Below are 12,799 nucleotides of genomic sequence, written 5' to 3'. Positions count from 1 at the left end.
CACACCGCATCAACATTGCCCCATCTTGTACTGTTGTTCCTCACTAACACACACACACATACATGTTGATTGGTTGTATCAGTGGCAGACTCAGGCATACCAAGTACGCACCCTGTGCATATGATGAAACTGTGCCACCTCCTGCAATCTGTAACATTGATGCAGGAACAGGTTAACATGGTGCTGATGCACAGGGTGACTACATAGAAGTGTAGTAATATCATCATGTTGTCAACAGTACAGTGTAATGATATCATTGTGGGTATATCCCAGCATGCCTGATGCATTAACAGTATGATTGTCATTGTATTGTTTGGTACACCCCTGTTAATTACCATAGTGTAATGTCTGCACATCTTTGCATTCTGGTGGTAAGGCTGAAAACAGAAGGCCACCTACATAGATAGCACAGGGGATAAGAAAATGGAAGTAATGATACTCAGTGATGGACATATAAACCGCAAGATGCATGCAGTCCAAACTCTACTCTGCATGGAGAATGTTGATATCTGTGCAGTAATAGACAACAGGTTCAAGACTCCGAAGAGCACCCTAGCACTACCAGCTTACACCTCATACCATGCTTGACAGCCCCAAAACACAGAAATAACTATTACAGGAGGGTGAGTCTCATTAAATGTCAAGGATACTGTGGTGGCAGGACAGATAGCTTACATCCTACTAAGTTGGGAACTGCTGATTGAGGGCTCAGTGTCTGTTATTCTAAATTTGTATTAGTTCTGGTTTAAGCACTTGGGCTTCAGGCCAGTTATTTTACATTACAAAGGTTCATGGTCTGCACTCTTGCAGGAGGAGAGGCTGGACTCTGCCCGTCTGAGCTGGGAATTTCTGGCTAAAGGCTTATAGTGCCTCCATATTTGAACTGTTTCTTACTGAAATTGGTACACCTTGTTTGCTGTAGCATAGACTAGATCCAGGCCTGCTGAATGTACCTTTGTTTGTATGCTTGTTTGCTTGTTATTTCCCTGAAACACTAATTCCACCTGAAACGCAGCTTTACAGCGCCTCTGTGGATCCCTAGTGACATCTGCATTGCTTACTGTACTTATTTCCTTGTTTCACTTGAAAGAAAGTTACTTTTTGTCATTTTTGCATTTAAGTTACCTGTAACACATTGCATTTGAGTTACCTGGCACTTGCTCACTAAAGCATTTATATATGCCAGCACTAACAAATTAAAAGCACTACACCCTCACAAACTCACCTTGAGTACCTTGTTCCCCATTGGCCCTTTTTCTTGTCAATTATAAAGGAATTCCCAATACTATTCTAGCATGTCCAAAGGTCAGTTGTCAATCTCCTCTCTGGTCCAGCTGGTGAATCCGGGAATCTTGAGGCAATGTTACAACTACCTCATGTACACAGACAACCCTCTCCTCCTCCCAGCAAATTCCAACACATGTGAGAGATGCAACCATATAGCCAAACTGGAGGCTAAGCTCTCTCAACTCAGTACTAGTGAAACCTGTCAGGAGGAGAAGGAAACCACAATCACTACAATTCCAGTCTCACATAGACCTACCACGACAGCAATTCAAACACATAAACACACGAAAACATACTCGGAGTCACTAAATAAAAATCTGCCTAAGCAGTAGACACCTCCAAAGCAGACACACAAGCAACCACTACCCCAGAACAGAACACATGCAACACATAGCTCACAAAGCCAGTGTGCCGAACAGTCACAGCCCTTAAGGTAAACAACACACCTGGCACACTGACATCCCGCTCACCAGGCTGAACAAGGAGAAGGTCACGGTGAGATGCCTGTCGGGCGCTATGATCCGCCACATAACACAAGCACACAGGTCACTCCAAGGCATGTACAAATATGACTCAGTCATTGTCCATGCCAGTGTGAATGACCTGAGATGTACCTCCCTGGACTACATGATAAGAGACATAGAGGAGCTCTCTGAGCATGTGGCCCAGGCTGATATGACCCTGACCTTGAGTAGCATCTTACCCTCACCAAGAATGATGCCACAATATGAAGACAAGATGATCAATTTCAACAATTGGCTTAAGTTTCGTTGTCATTCAAAGGGGATCCAATGCCTGTCAGCCTGGGATGACATGCTCGACAAGCCACGATGCTTTTCTAGGGACGGCTTGCACCTGTCACCCCTGGGCTTTCGGATATTGGCAAAGGCTCTTGCTACCCCCATAGTGCCTTTTTTAGGCAAGGCTCAAAAGACAAAACCATCTCCATAGGTATCACAAGGGATAGGAAACTAATAGCAATGCTACTCAATGCCAGCAGTGTAAACCTCAAGATGCATGCACTGGAAACTGTCCTTAGCATGGAGAACATCAATATCTGTGCAGTAACAGAATCCTGGTTCAAGGCTCCCGAGAGCACACCAGCACTGCCAGGTTATACCTCATACCATGCTTGTCGTCCCCAAAACTTGCACCGAACCAGAACAGGAGGGGGAGTATCAATATTCGTCAAAGATACACACACCTCCAGGTTGGTGGCACAGCACGAAGCATCAGAGACTATCCATGTGCAACTAACAGTGGGTAAAACTGCCTTCCAGTTCATAGCCTGGCACACACCACCCTCCCAAACCCAGGAACCCCACTTGGCCTTCCTGAGAAGACTGGAAATATGAAGGTCTCTCCAAACACCATTATATTGGTGGACTGCAACTACCCAAACATAGACTGGGAGCATTACTCTAGCTCCAACACCCTAGCTCAAAGGTTCCTAGCATTTTTACACTCAAATGCTATGGAACAACTTGTTACCACTCCCACAAGAGGGGGAAACATACAGGACCTGTTCATCACCAACATGGAGACTCTATGCTCCAGACCAGAAGTGTACCCCTCACTGGTAAGATCAGACCATAAACTAATCTCACTGGATATTCACATCCCAACCCCACCCCCTGCCCACAAAACCACAGTGTAAAACTTCTCTACAGCAAATTCCACACCCCTCAAAACCGAGGTGGAATCCTTCAAAGCCCCCGGGCCTGTGGAAAATATGGCCCAGACCACAGAATCCTTTATAAACGCATTCTATGAATACCTTCAGGAATGCATGGATCATGCAATCCCAAATAAAAACAAGACCCAATCCTAAAAAGGCAGATGTCCTGTCTGGTGGACCACAGCCATAAACAAACTATACAATAGAAGGAGGAAGCTACTACATGATAGAGCAAAATCCCAAAAAGGGGACGCATCTCTGTTCAGTGTTAGCAAAATACTACGGGCACTCATAAAATCATCTAAGGCTAGCTTCGAGAGAAGAAATGCACAGGACACTAAGGATAATCACAAGGCTTTCTTTAGTTATGTTAGGAACCTGGGTGGGAATTCCCAGATATGCTCAGAATTAGTCCAAAATGACCAAAAACTACACTAAACTCACAGACATTTCCAACATCCTAGCTGACAGGTTCAGCGCAAACTTCTCCCCCCCTCCCCACCAGAAGGGCAAATATCTATCCCAGCAGAGTGCTTCCCCCTGACATCTCAGATGCTCAGGTAAGAGCCACCCTCTCCAAAGCAAATAACACAGCATCAATGGGACCAGATGGTGTCCCGGGCTGCATCCTACATGAACTCCAAGATGAGCTAAACCCAAACATAAAACTACTGTTCAATCTCAGCCTTACCACAGGTTATGTACGCAAAGAGTGGCGTACAGCAACAGTGGTCCCTCTACACAAAGGTGGTGCCTCAACGGATCCTGGAAACTATCGCCCCATAAGCCTGACTAGCTTGGTCTGCAAAGCTATGGAAAGGATCATCATGGACCTCATACATAAAGATATTGGGGACCTACAGACACTGGATCCTACCCAGTTTGACTTTAAGGGCAGATCCTGCCTCTTAAACCTGGTTGATTTCTTTGAAACAGTCACCAAGGCCATTGACAAGGGGAAGGTGGTCCACACGCCCTACCTGGACCTCGCAAAAGCCTTCAATACAATACCCCACTCGGGCATTATAGATAAGCTCACCAGCTTAAATATACACACCTATGTCACTAGGTAGGTTGCAAACTGGCTCAAGGACAGAACCCACATGGTTAGAATTGCTGGAGCCATGTCAGACTCCAAACCAGTTACAAGTGGCATCCCACAAGGCTCAGTCCTGGGACCTCTCCTGTTCGGTATATATATCTTGGAGGTACAGACCAACACGGAAGGACTGTGGCTGACCAAGTTCGCGGATGACTGCAAACTGGACACTATAATTGACTCTCCAGCCAACACAGCCATCCTCCAAAAGGGCCTCATAGAAACAGACAACTGGTGCCAGAGCCATGGCCTCAAGCTAAATGCCACAAAGTGTATAGTCATCTCCTTTGGCAAAAACAAAGTGGCCACAAATGACCACATAGGTGGTAATCCATTACATACGGAAGAAGCAATTAGGGACATGGGGACTGAAGTTGATAGCAATCTCTCATTTGACGACCACGTGGCCAAAGTGGTTAGAAAAACATTTTATATAGCCCACCTAATCATGACAGGATTCACATCTAGATCAGGGGAGGTCATCGTGCCTCTTTACTCATCCCTCATCAGGACCATAATTGAGTACAATGCCCCTTTTGGGATATACCTTACCTGCAGCAACTGGAAAGACCACAAAAGTACCACACCAAGAGGATCAAAGGGCTCAAACAGATGCCATATGCTGCCCGGTTAACATAACTCCATACTCAGTGGCATACCGCCTGCTCAGGGGCGATCTGTGCCAGACGTATAATGCCAAGTCCAACCTGGAAGTAATGGACATGCTGCACCTCAGAAAATCCAACTCCCATCGAGCTTTGCGCTCGAGAGACTTGAACCTCAGCACTGACATCAATAGGACATGCTGGAGGGACAGATTCATAACCCAGAGGCTCCCTTCACTCTGGAATAAAATCCCAGTCCAGGTTAGGCAGAGTCCCTCATTGACTCTCTTCAAGAGGAATCATGATGAGTGGATGGGGGATCGTAGGTGTACCCCGGGTATCACTTCTGTGTCAATGTTAGACAGAGGCACAGTATACTAACCTCAGAAAAGGGCATAGCAAGCACTCTGGCTTGGCTTATAAGTGCCCTAGGGCAGATAGCCTAGTATGAACCTATGAACCTATGAACCTATGTACCTATACCCACACCCCCAGGTTGTTGCCACAGTGTGACGCATCACAGACTATCCACATGCAACTAACAGTGGGTTAAACTGACTTCCAGTTCATAGCCTGCTACGGACCACCCTCCTAAACCCAGGTAACCCACTTGGCCTACTTAAGAATGCATGAATATCTGCAGGTGTCTCCAAACAACAATATATTGGGCAGCTTCATTTACCCACACATAGACTGGGAGCATTACTGTAGCTATAACACCCTAGGTGAAAGGTTCTTAGAATCCATACACTCAATTGCTATGGAACAACTTGTTACCACTCTCACAAGAGGGGAAAACATGCTGCACCTGATCATCACCACCATGTGGACTATATGCTCCAGACCAGAAGTGTATCCCTCGCTGGTAAGATGACACCATAGACTACTCTCACTGTATATTCACATACCAAATGCAGCCCCTGCACAGAAAACCACAGTCAAAATGTTGTGTAATGCAAATTCCATGTATTCACATGAGGCAGGCTTCAGACATGGGAAATATTTAAGGTCACAGGTACATATGTCTATGTGGCACACACATACCTCATGTGTGCATTGACATTACTGATATAATCTATGTCATACAATATTAAGAGCAACACCCCACACACATGGACAAACTGTGTGACAAAAACACACATGGTATTTGTAGGATTCAAACCCCTACCTAACTAAGTTATGACACTTGAGCAAAGAACATTAGCAGAGTGCGCTACTTGCATTACTGAGGGGTTTCCATTCTCCTGCTATACTTATAGGGTGTTGACATCATCAGTGTTTAGAAAGAGGAATGTGCATCATGTAGTGTGTTCTTCTAGTTGCCAAAGTAGACATTTCTTTCACACAGAATTGTACACACACTAACCCCCCTTATCCAAACACACACAAACTGAGCATTTGCAGGATTCAAACCCCTATCTAACTATGTTATGATACTTGAGAGAAACACATTAGCTAAGTGCTCTATTTGCATTACTGGGAGGTTTTCCTACTTCTGCTATACTTATAGGGTACTGTCATCATCAGTGTTTAGAAAGAGGAATGTGCATCATGTAGTGTGTTCTTCTAATTGCCCAAAGGGACATTTCTTTTACACAGAATTGCGCACACACTAACCCCGCTCATCCAAACACAGACACACACTGAGCATTTGCAGGATTCAAACCCTATCTAACTATGTTATGATACTTGAGAGAAACACATTAGCGGAGTGCACTATTCGCATTATTGGGAGGGTGCTCATCTCCTGCTATACTTATAGGGTGCTGAAATCATCAGTGTTTAGAAAGAGGAATGTGCATCATGTAGTGTGTTCTTCTAATTGCCAAAAGGGACATTTCTTTCACACATACACTAACCCCCCTCATCCAAACACACACAGTGAGCATTTGCAGAATTCAAACCCCTCCCTAACTATGTCATGACACTTGAGAGAGATGCATTAGCAGAGCACACTATGAGCATTACTGGGAAGCTTCCTTTCTCATGCTATACTTATAGGGTGCTGACATCATCAGTGTTGGGAATGTGCATCATGTAGTGTGTTCTTCTAATTGCCAAAAGGGACATTTGTTTCACACAGAATTGCACACACACTAACCCCCCTCACCCAAACACACACAAACTGAGCATTTGCAGGATTCAAACCCCTACCTAACTATATTATGCCACTTGAAAGAGACACATTAGCAGAACGCACTATTCAAATTTCTGGGTATATGTTCTTCTCCTGCAGTATTTATAGGGTGCTGACATCATTATTTATAAAGCGGTATGTACATCTATTACTATATGTCAGTTAGGGGGATAGCATATATAAACATTAACAGCCGCCTACTTCAGGGTCAGATATGCACATCAGCACTGCCATGTTATGTTTTATACCATGCTTCGTGACCACAGGACCTGTAACACATAACACAACCAGTTCAGACCACCCCTCCCATATCCAGGAAACACACTTTGCTTCCCTGGGAACAGTGTAGGATATGAAGGTGTTCACATACACCATTACAGTGGTTAACTTCAGGTACAGGTATATTGTGTAGGGGAACTACTCAGGCCTCAACAACATCACCCTACAGCCACTACAATTTGTGAATTCATGTGCTATGGCAGGAACACTCACCACAGCCAGAAGGGGGAATACATATTGGACCTGACCATCTGCAACATGGGGACTCTATGTTCCACACCAGAGGTAGACCACCATTGTTAATATCTGACCATACCCAACTTTCCCTGGACATCCATATCCCATCCCCACTCCCAGGCAAGGAAGTCACTGCAAACAAAGTATTTATCAAAAGCAGACTTTGCACTTGTGAAGACTGGGGTGGAAGACTTCAAAGGACCCATGCTGGGGGATTATACAGGCCACTCTGCATAATCCTTGACAATTGCATTCTATGAGCATCTGGAAGGTTTGCATTGATCATGCTATTCCAAATAAACCCAAGACTCCTCCACAACAGGAGACCTGTCTGGTGTACACCAGCCATATATAAGCTGTACAACAGAAGGAGGGAGCTAATACATTACAGAGCAATATCCCACGGAGGGAGGACGTCTCTGAACAGTATTGGCACGACACTTCAATCCCTCAAAATCATCACGTCAAAGTGTTGAGAGTGCAATTGTCCAGACACTGCAGATAAGGCTCCCCTCAGTCTGTAATTGATGCCCAATTACTGTTATAAGTCCTCGCCAACCCTCTTCCAGCAAACACCAACCACATGGATGTGACATTGCAAATTCAACCCCTGGGATCTCCACTGTGTCTCTGCTTGACGGAGGCACAGCACACTAGCCTTAAATGGTGCCTTCTGTGACCTTCTTTACAGAGGCACAGTAGCCTACTGTACTGGGGAGGCAGACGCCAAGCACACTCTGACTAAGCTTGTATTCCCTAGGGCAAACAGCCTAGTATTGACCTCTACACCCATATGTTTAATTTTCAGATGCACAATATTTGTTGCTGATAAACTGTTTGCAGGTCTTTATTGCCATAGCTTTCCCTGTTTCTATGAACAACTTGTGTATCTGTGGAAGATGTTTGAATATGAGAGGGATCCACTATTTAACTTATGTCTCTGTAGTCATTTAACTGTGTGCACTTGGAAGATTGCTGTATTGTGGGAGGTTCCTGGATTAACACATACAAATACCAGATATGTGTGGCCAACTGCTAAACTGAGACATGGCCAAGTGTGTGAGCATGCCCAGTTCAGGCTTTCCATGGCTTGTTGCCTGACATATGTCTCATTTATCAAAGTGTGTGAGCATGCCCAGTGTGAGCTTTCCATATGTTGAAATCTGCAGTCCACCACATTTGTGGTTGTTTGTGAACTTCAACAATATTTCACATTTATAGTTGTGTGTTGGGAGTCATGTTGTGTACTTACTGCCCAACTGCTTTGTGTCTGAACCCAACAGGGATTATACTGTGCCTGCAGGGTTTCCATGGGATAGTTTGCATACAGTTGTCAACATCCTTTCATACTGACCAAACACTGTAATATCGTATAGTGTACTGGTTCAGTACTTTCACTGTGGTGGACAGTATCCTGGGTTTCAGTCCTATCACTGCTTTAAATATTCATAGTGAGCACACCAGACTGGTTAAGGGTCAGTTGTGCACATATGACCATGTTGCATTTTGTTCAGATATGGACTACTTAAACCAGGCTTGTCCAACATTGGTAGTGTATTCCGCAACTTGGGTGGACATTGATAAACACTAGCTATGTGCCCTAGGTCATTTCTAATGCTAGTCAGAGAGTGTGTTTGTCCTTCAACACACATTGTAACTGGATTTTGCCATGACATATTTCAAGGTTAGTATACTGTGCCTCTGTCTACCCGTGACATAACAGTGATACCCAGGGTAAACCTACCATCTCCCATCCACTCATCAAGATTCCTCTTGAGGAGAGTCAATGAGGGACTCTCTGGCTAACCTGTACTGGGAGTTTACTCAAGAGTGGAGGGAACTTCTGGGTTATGGATCAATCACTACAGCATGTCCTATGTATGTCAATGCTGGGGTTCAGGTCTCTCATGTGCATAGCTCACTGGCATTCAGATTTTACAAGGTTCATTGATTCCAGCATGTTCAAGCATGTTCATTGATTCCAGCTTGGACATGGCTTTATACATCAGGCACAGATTGCCTCTGGGCAGGCAGTATGGCACTGTGTGGAGCTGCAGTTTGTTTAATCAGGCAACACATGGCATCTGTTCGAGCTCTTTGATCCTCCTGGTGAGGTACTTTTGGGGTCTTTCCAGTTGATGGAGGTGTCTGCTGAGGTACATCCCACAGTGGCCATTGTACTCAATTGTGAGGCTGATGAAGGATGACTGAAGAGGCATGATGACCTTCCCTGATCTAGATCTGACTACCTTCATGATTAGGTGGGTATATGGTATGTTTCTGTAACCACTACAGCCACATGGTTGTCAAATGCAAGATATCTATCAACTTGTGTCCCCAGGTCTCTTATTACTTCTAAAGTACTTAATGGGTTAACACCTATGTGGTAATTGGTGGGCACTTACTGTTTATCCACAGGGGATGACTATACACTTTTCTGCAATTAGCTTGATGACATGGCTCTGGCACCAGTTGTCTGTTTCTATGTGGCCCTTTTCTAGGATGCTTGTGTCAGCTGGAGGGTCAGATATGGTGCACAGTTTGTAGTCCTCTGCAAACTTGTTCAGACACAGTCCTTCCATGATGGCCTGTACCTATGGGAAATATATACCAAACAAGGGAGGTCCCAGGACAGAGCCTTGTGGGGTGCCAGTTGTAGCTGGTTTGTAGTCTGACATGGCTGCAGCATTTCTGACCATGTCAGTTCTTCCTTGGGCTGGTTTGCAACCCATCTACTGACATAGGGGTTTATATTTAAGCTGGTGAGCTTATCTATAATGAACACGTGGGGTATTGTATGGAAGGCTTTTGCAAGGTCCAGATAGGCTGTGTGGACCACATTCCCCTCATCAATGGCCTTGATGACTGTTTCAAATGAGTCAAACATGTTTAAGGGGCAGGATCTGCCCTTAAGAAAGCCACGCTGGGTAGGGTCCAGTGTCTGTAGGTCCCCAATATCTTTATTTCTGAGGTCCATGATGATCCTTTCCATAGCTTTGCAGACCAAGCTTGTCAGGATTCTGGGGTGATAGTTTGCAGTATCCATTCAGGCACCACCTTTGTGGAGAGGGACCACTGTTGCTGTACACTGCTCTTTGGGTACATATCCTGTGGTAAGGCTGAAATTGAGCAGTAGTGTTATTTGACGTTCCATTCTTCTTGCAGTTCATGTTGGACACAGCCCAGGACACCAGCTCATACCATTGATGCTGTGTGTTTTGCTTTGAAGATGCTGGCTGTTACCTCAGCATCTGCAATGTCAGGGGGCCAGCACTCTGCTGGGATAGATATTTGGCATTTTGGTGGTGGGGGGGAGTTTGCACTGAACCTGTCAGGTTGGATGTTGGCAATGTGTGTGGGTTTGGTGTATTGTTTGTAATATTTGAGTAATTCAGAGCATATCTGTGAATTCCCACCAAGGTTCCTACCATCAGTTAAGAAAGCCTTGTGATTATCCTTAGTGTCCTGTACAATTTGTATCTTCATAGGTTCATAGGTTCATACTAGGCTATCCGCCCTAGGGCATTTATAAGCGTAGCCAGAGTGTGTGTGGTTTTCGCCACCCCTTGCTATGTGAATATTATGCCCATTTAGGGTTTACTTTACTGTGCCTCTGTCTAGACGTGACACAGTGATGACCCGCAGTGTAAATCTACGATCTCCCATCCACTTGGCAAGATTCCTGTTGAAGAGAGTCAGTGAGGGGCTCTGCCTAACATGGACTGGGATTCTGTTCCAGAGTGTAGGGAGCCTCTGGGTTATGAATCTGTCCCTCCATCACATCCTATTTATTTATGTGTTGAGGTTGACATCTCTTGCTCTCGTGGCTCTGATGGATTTGGATTGTCTGAGGTGGAGCATGTCCATTAATTCTGTATTGGACATGGCCTTGTACATCGGGCATACATCGCTTCTGAGTAGACAGTATGTGACTGCATACAGCTGGGGTGTCTTCAGCCAGGCCTCATATGACAAATGTTTGAGACCCTTTATCCTCTTGGTGAGGTACTTTTGAGGTCTTTCTAACTGCTGCAGGTATCGGGTAAGGTACATCCCAAATGGGGCATTGTACTCAATTATGGGCCTGATAAGAGAAGAGTATAGGGGCACAATGACCTCTCTTGATGTAGATGTGAATCCTTTCATGATAAGGTGGCCAATATAGAAGGTCTTCCTAGCCATGTTGGCAATGTGAGTGTCACATGAGAGGTTACTGTCCACTTGTGTCCCTAGGTCCCTGATTACGTCTTCCGTACGTAATGGATTACCACCTATGTGGTAATTTGTGAGTACCTTGTTTGGTATTTGGAGAGACATTCATACTCTCCAGTGTCTTCAGGAAGGCTGAGTGGGATTCCTGGGTTTGAGAGGGTGGTCTGTAGCATGCTTCAAACTGTACAGCAGTTTTGCCTACGGTTAGTTGCACATGGATGGTATCCGATGCTTCATGCATTGTCAGTAACCTGGATGTGTGGGTATCTTTGCTGAATATGGATACACCCCATCCTTTTGTGGTTTGGTCCAGGTTTTGGGGCCGAAAAGCATGATATGAGGTATAACCTGGTAGTGCTGGGGTGCTCTCAGGAGCCTTGATGCAGGTTTCCGTCACTGCACAGACATTGATGTTCTCCATATTGGGGAGGGCCTCGAGAGCATGCATCTTGAGGTTTAGACTTCTGGCATTGAGCAGCATTACCCTTATGTTTTTTCCACTTACGTTTTCTAGGGAGGTGGGTGTGACTTTTCAGCCTTGCCTACAAAAGGCACTGCGGAGGTTGCAAGAGCCTTAGCCAATATCCAGACACCCAGGGGTGACAGGTGCAAGCCATCCCTGGCAAAGCAGCGTGGCTTGTCAAGCATGTCATCCCAAGCAGACAGACATTGGATCCCCTTGGAATGACACCAGTAATTGAGCCAATTGTTAAAGCTGATCATTCTGTGTTTGTACTGTGGCATCATTCTTGGTGAGGGTAGAATGCTGCTCAGGGTCAGAGTCATACCGGCCTGGGCTACATAATCGGAGAGCTCCTCTATGTCTCTTTTCATGTAGTCCAGGAAGGTACGTCTCAGGTCATTCACACCAGCATGGACAATGACTGAGTCATATTTGTACTTGCTTTGGAGTGACCTGCATGCCTGTGTTATGTGGTGGATTGTAGCAGCCTACAGGCAGCTTACTGTACCCTTTTCCTTGTTCAGTCTGGTGAACGGGACATCAGTATGTCTGACTATGGAGTCACCTATTACAAGTGTATCAGGCATGTTGTTTGTCCTTAAGGGCTGTGACTGTTTGGCACACCAACTTTGTGTAGTATGTGTTGCATGTGCTATGTTTGGAGGTAGTGGTTGCTTGGGTGTCTGCTTTGGAGGCCACTTTTGATTTGGTGGATTTTTAATTAGAGCCTCCGGGAATGTTTTTGTGTGTTTATGTCTTTTGTTTGCAGTTGTGATAGGTCTATGTGAGACTGGGCTTGTGG

Source organism: Protopterus annectens, chromosome 3.part0 (assembly GCF_019279795.1).
Source record: "Protopterus annectens isolate FY-2018-M chromosome 3.part0, PAN1.0, whole genome shotgun sequence".
Lineage (NCBI taxonomy): Eukaryota > Metazoa > Chordata > Ceratodontiformes > Protopteridae > Protopterus > Protopterus annectens.
Note: the sequence above shows the minus strand (reverse complement) of the source record.